Here is a 6165-nt window from a genome sequence, read left to right on the forward strand (position 1 = left end):
GCCCAGTAGGCTCATGTTTCACCCTCCGCTGGCTTTAAAGGCTTCCTTGGAGCTGGGAGAGGGTAAAAACATCCTCCCCCGCTCCCCATAGGCTCTCTGGAAGCCAAAAACTCCCTCCCAGAGCCTCTATGTGAACCAAAAATCAGCTGGCTGGCACACACAGGCATGTTGGAGCTGAGCTAGGACAATGGCTGACAGATGTGGCTCTGCGTGCCACCTGTGGCACCCGTGCCACATGTTCACCATCACTGGTTTACAGAATCAGCCTATTTCCCCTGACAATCTGGGCCCCACCTCTGAAGGATGAGTCAACCTTGAGAGAATGATTGTAAATACTACTATCTGATCCTACCAGAGGTGGGTTACTCCCGATTCAGACCGATTCTATAGAACCGGTAGCAAGAATTTTCCCAAGCTCGCCAAACTGGGATTGATCATCACTCCCCTAAGGTGCCGCCATCTTGTTTTTGGCTTCTGCGCGTATGCAAAAGTTTTTTAGCAGCACACATACGCGCACACACAAAGCCCCCATGCCCACACAGCGGGGGAAGAAGCGAACAGGTGGTAAAGTAAGTTAGAACCCACCCGTGGGTACTACTGGGGTGAAATGTTACTGGTTTGATCCGGTTCAAGCGTAGCGGTAGCAATGGACACCAGTGGCTTGGAGAACCGGTAGTGGCGGTAGTACAAGGCTTTGCCTACCTATGCGGGTTCCACCATTTTCTTTTGTTTAACCCTCAGCGCATGCGGAAAGCCTTCACAAGCTTCCAAACTGGTAGGGAAATTAAGTAGATTTTACCGCTGAATACTACAGTATTTATTTTGTGACCAATGAAATAATGTGTTTTATTCATGGCAGAGTTTGTATGCATTCGTTTATCATTTTACGGTGTTGTAAACACCCCATATTTTATGAATCTTGTCATGTTAATATTGTACTGGTCAGGATGCTATCTATGTCATACCCTTTGTAACTCTTCTAAAAATAAACTAAATTAAAAGAAACAGAGATCCTTGTCATACTTACTATACAAAGGTGGTTTTTAATATCACTACAAAAAAGATGTTGAGACTTTGGGGGGAAAATGCAAAGAGAAACTAAGGTGATTAAAGGTCCAGCAGATTACATATTGACATATTTCACCCTTGCAAAAATTCATATGCATATACCATTTTGAATAAACTTCTTACTTAATTCATGACTCTATTCATGGAAATCAAAACTTGCTAATTACACAAAACACTTTTAAACAGTTCGCTCAACCACTAGAGCCAACGGAAACAGTTGGCTATTCTTGTTTCTCCGCCTTACTTTTTCTTCCTCTCTTTTCTTCCTTTCTATCTCTATTTCTTTTCTATTTAATCGATACTTATTGGAATGTATTGGATAATACTTAGTTTATCAATTTTGTATGTTTTAACTGTTTAAATAAAGTCTTTTTATACTTAAAAAAAATAAAAGAAGTAAAGGTCCGGAGGGTAAAACATATGAACAACGGTTGCAGGAACTGAATAGTAGTTTAATGAAAAGAAGGACTAGAGGGGACACAATAGCAGTGTTCCAATAAGACCAGTAGGACCTTGCTACCGGCAGTGTTCCTTCTAATTTTTTTGGGGGGTGGGCGGAAAAGTATAGTGTCTGAGCGGCAGTCCCTTTGGGACTGGGCGGCACAGAAATAATAAACAAACAAACAAACAAATAAATAAATAAATAAAAACCCCACCCTGTTTTGCCTCAGAGAATTTCAAAATAAAATACTGTACTGTGTGTCTATAACAGTGAGCTCATAATAGGGCAACTCTATCAATATCAAAATGCCACTTAAATAGTTGAGCTAGTTTCAAACTAGATTTTGATTTTCTTTCTCTCTTCCTTACTCCCATTCTTTTTCTTTCTCTTTTCCTTCCTCTCTTTTTTCTATCTGTTTCTCTCTCTTCCTCTCTTCCTCTCTCTCTCCTTCCCTCTCACTCTTTCCCTCTCGGCTTCTGGGCAGGTTTGGAAAACTCTGAGTTGATGATGATTTTTAAGTGAGCAATTGCTCACTGCTCAGCTTAGAGGGAACTATGGCTACCAGTAGGGTAAAGGACGGCCCACTGGTAGCGCACAGTGCACTGCATGCACAGCTTAGGTTCTCTTGCATGTGCGTGTCACATCGCGGCATATTTTTGTTTTGTGTACATGCGCAGAAGCATGTGCTACCGATCTGTTTCCGGACACAATTCAAAGTGTTGGTTATGTCCCTACTACTAGATTTTATTTATTTATTTTAATTGGATTTGTATGCCGCCCCTCTCTGAGGACTAGGGGCGGCTCACAGCAATTAATAAAACAGTAAAAAAACAATCCAATTAATAACATAACCAATCATTAAAAAATTATAATTTTAAAACTTCAATTAACAATTGATACAGTAGTCGTACTAGGAAATATTCATTGGCCAGGGGGAAGCTCTAATAACCCCAGGCCTGGCGACAGAGATGGAAGGCAAGGAGGGTGGGGGCAGTGCGAATCTCTGGGGGGGAGTTGATTCCAGAAGACTGGGGCCCGCACAGAAAAGGCTCTTCCCCGAAGATGATACATTTTATCCCCTGTGGATTACCATCAGCTTGCGCCACTGCCCACATGTTTATCTAACATGTCTTTTGGCTACATAGCTTACTGGATAGGGTTGTTTCAGACAGAGGAGCCCAATTTACAGCCCAGTTTTGGAATGGGCTCATGACGGCCTTAGATGTGAAAATCTGCCTGTTCGGCGCATATCCAGAAGGGAAAGTCATTGGGATCATGGAGTAATACATGCGCTGCTTTGTGAACAAACAACAAGACAATTGGTCGAAGTATTTGGCAGTTGCAGAGTTTGCGTTTAATAACTTTCAGCATACCTCCACCCAAATGACCCCTTTCTTGGCCAATATGGGATAACATTTATTTATTTATTTTATTTATTTATTTATTTTGTCCCATACACAATGAGGGTTTTAGTGGGAATATATCTATATACACATAGTAAAATGCATGATGAAGGTTATAGAGGAGATACTCATAGTAAAATATATCTATGAAAGAATAGAAAAGAAGATATAGTAATAGAACATATCAATGAAAAAATAGAAGAAAAGATATAGGAATAGAAGAAAGGTATAGGAGATATAGGAGAGCAATAGGACAGTGGATGGAAGGCACTCTAGTGCACTTGTACTCGCCCCTTACTGACCTCTTAGGAATCTGGATAGGTCAAATGTAGATAATCTAAGGGTAAAGTGTTGGGGGTTTGGGGATGACACTATGGAGTCTGGTAATGAGTTCCACACTTTTACAACTCGGTTACTGAAGTCATATTTTTTACAGTCAAGTTTGGAGCAGTTAATATTAAGTTTAAATCTGTTGTGTGCTCTTGTGTTGTTGTGGTTGAAGCTGAAGTAGTCACCGACAGGCAGGACGTTGCAGCATATGATCTTGTGGGCAATACTTAGATCTTGTTTAAGGTGTTGTAGTTCTAAGCTTTCAGGACCCAGGATTGAAAGTCTAGTCTCGTAGGATATTCTGTTTCGAGTGGAGGAGTGAAGGCTCTTCTGGTGAAGTATCTTTGGACATTTTCAAGGGTGTTGATGTCTGAGATGCGATATGGGTTCCAAACACATGAGCTGTATTCGAGGATGGGTCTGGCGAAAGTTTTGTAAGCTCTAGTGGTCAGTAGTGTGTTCTTTTTTTGGTAAGTACTCAGTTCTTTCCTCTCACACAACTCATTGGTTCCAGGAGCGGATGACTTTCTGGCCAAGTTGCAGGCCCTCCATCAATTTATTTATTTATTATTTATTTATTAATTCAACTTCTAAGCTGCCCAATCCTGAAGGACTCAAGGCGGCTTACTACACTGTAAATTACAAAACAATAAAAAGAAGTCAGATATAACTCTAAACTGTAAAACATTCATTAGAACCCCTAATAAGCTAACCCATCAACATGCATACATAATTTTCATACAATCTGGCCACGATAGTTGTTGAGTTATGGCTACCAGGCCTGCCGGTAAAGCCAGGTCTTCGTGGCCTTATGAAAGCCAATAGGGTGTGAGCAGTACAGACGTTGTGGGGTACAATTGGTGCAACAGTATCTTGAGAAGGCCAAGGAGGACTACAGATTGGTTGCCGATCAGTTTCCGGTCACAATTCAAAGTGTTGGTTATGACCTATAAAGCCCTTCATGGCATCGGACAAGAATATCTCCGAGACCGCCTTCTGCCACACGAATCCCAGCGACCGGTTAGGTCCCACAGAGTTGGTCTTCTCCAGGTCCCATCAACAAAATAATGTTGTCTGGCGGGACCCAGGGGAAGACGCAGGGGAATTGGGCCACTGAGTGACACAGAATGCTGGACTCGATGGGCTTTGGCCTGATTCAGCATGGCTCTTCTTATGTTCTTAAGAGTCTTCTCTGTGGCGGCCCCGACCCTCTGGAATCAACTCCCCCTGGAGATTAGGATTGCCCCCACCCTCCTTGTCTTTCGCAAACTCCTTAAAACCCACCTCTGCCATCAGGCATGGGGAAATTGATTCTGTTTCGAGTGGAGGAGTGAAGGGCTCTTCTGGTGAAGTATCTTTGAACATTTTCAAGAGTGTTAATTTCATTTCATTTATTGGATTTGTATGCCGCCCCTCTCCGCAGACTCGGGGCGGCTAACAACAGAATAAAAACAGCATGTAAATCCAATACAAAACAGCTAAAAAACCCTTAATTCTAAAACCAAACATACATACAAACAAACATACCATGCATAAATTGTAAAGGCTTAGGGGGAAAGAATATCTCAGTTTCCCCATGCCTGATGGCAGAGGTAGGTTTTTAGGAGCTTGCGAAAGGCGAGGAGGGTGGGGCCAAACGATAGTTTTGTTGATGGGACCCGGAGAAGGCCCACTCTGTGGGACCTAACCGGTCGCTGGGATTCGTGCGGCAGAAGGCAGTCCCGGAGATATTCTGGTCCGGTGCCATGAAGGGCTTTATAGGTGAGGACCAACACTTTGAATTGTGACCGGAAATTGATCGGCAACCAATGCAGACTGCGGAGTGTTGGTGTTACATGGGCATTTCTGGGAAAGCCCATGATTGCTCTTGCAGCTGCATTCTGCACGATCTGAAGTTTCCGAACACTTTTCAGAGGTAGCCCCATGTAGAGAGCATTACAGTAGTCGAGCCTCGAGGTGATGAGGGCATGTGACTCCTAGTCAATAATATCTTAGTTCCGTGAAAAGAAAATCTGACTTGGCTGGTTTGTTACCAGCCTTTTTTGCCTGGGTTCCTTCTTTCTTCATTCATTAGATATTCTTGTGATGTACAGAATAGAAAAGATGAACTTGACAGAGACAGGGAAGATCTGTTACTAAGGTAACAAACAGAAACATGTCTTAAGCCCATACCAGTATAAGGACTTTTGAAAAGTGACCAGTGAACAGTGACTCCCGGTCCAAATAGGGCCGCAACTGGTGCAGCAGGCGAACCTGGGCAAACGCCTGAGATGCGATATGTCTGAGATGAGCTGTATTCAAGGATGGGTCTGGTGATTTATTACTTTACTTGTTTCTAGGAAAAGTCGGAGATCCCTGCCCTACACTATTCTAGAAAAAAACTGCTGCCTAATCTCTTTTTGAAATCCTCCAAGGATGGAGAATGTGATGCAAAAACTGACTTGCACAACCTTTTTACATACTACACCTGGATAGACAAACATACCCACTCACCTCATGTTGGCTCCTTGCATGGAGGCATCTTAGGAATAATTTAGTTACAGAACACAGGCAAGAAACTGCCAGCAAGCATTGGTGAGAGACCGTCTTAGAGAACAAATTGTAGAGTGTGATAAACGAAATAGAAACATAGAAACATAGAAAGACTGACGGCAGAAAAAGACCTCATGGTCCATCTAGTCTGCCCTTATACTATTTCCCGTATTTTATCTTACAATGGATATATGTTTATCCCAGGCATGTTTAAATTCAGTTACTGTGGATTTACCAACAACGTCTGCTGGAATTTTATTCCAAGGATCTACTACTCTTTCAGTAAAATAATATTTTCTCATGTTGCTTTTGATCTTTCCCCCAACTAACTTCAGATTGTGTCCCCTTGTTCTTGTGTTCACTTTCCTATTAAAAACACTTCCCTCCTGG

Source organism: Erythrolamprus reginae, chromosome Z (genome assembly GCF_031021105.1).
Source record: "Erythrolamprus reginae isolate rEryReg1 chromosome Z, rEryReg1.hap1, whole genome shotgun sequence".
NCBI classification, from domain to species: domain Eukaryota; kingdom Metazoa; phylum Chordata; class Lepidosauria; order Squamata; family Dipsadidae; genus Erythrolamprus; species Erythrolamprus reginae.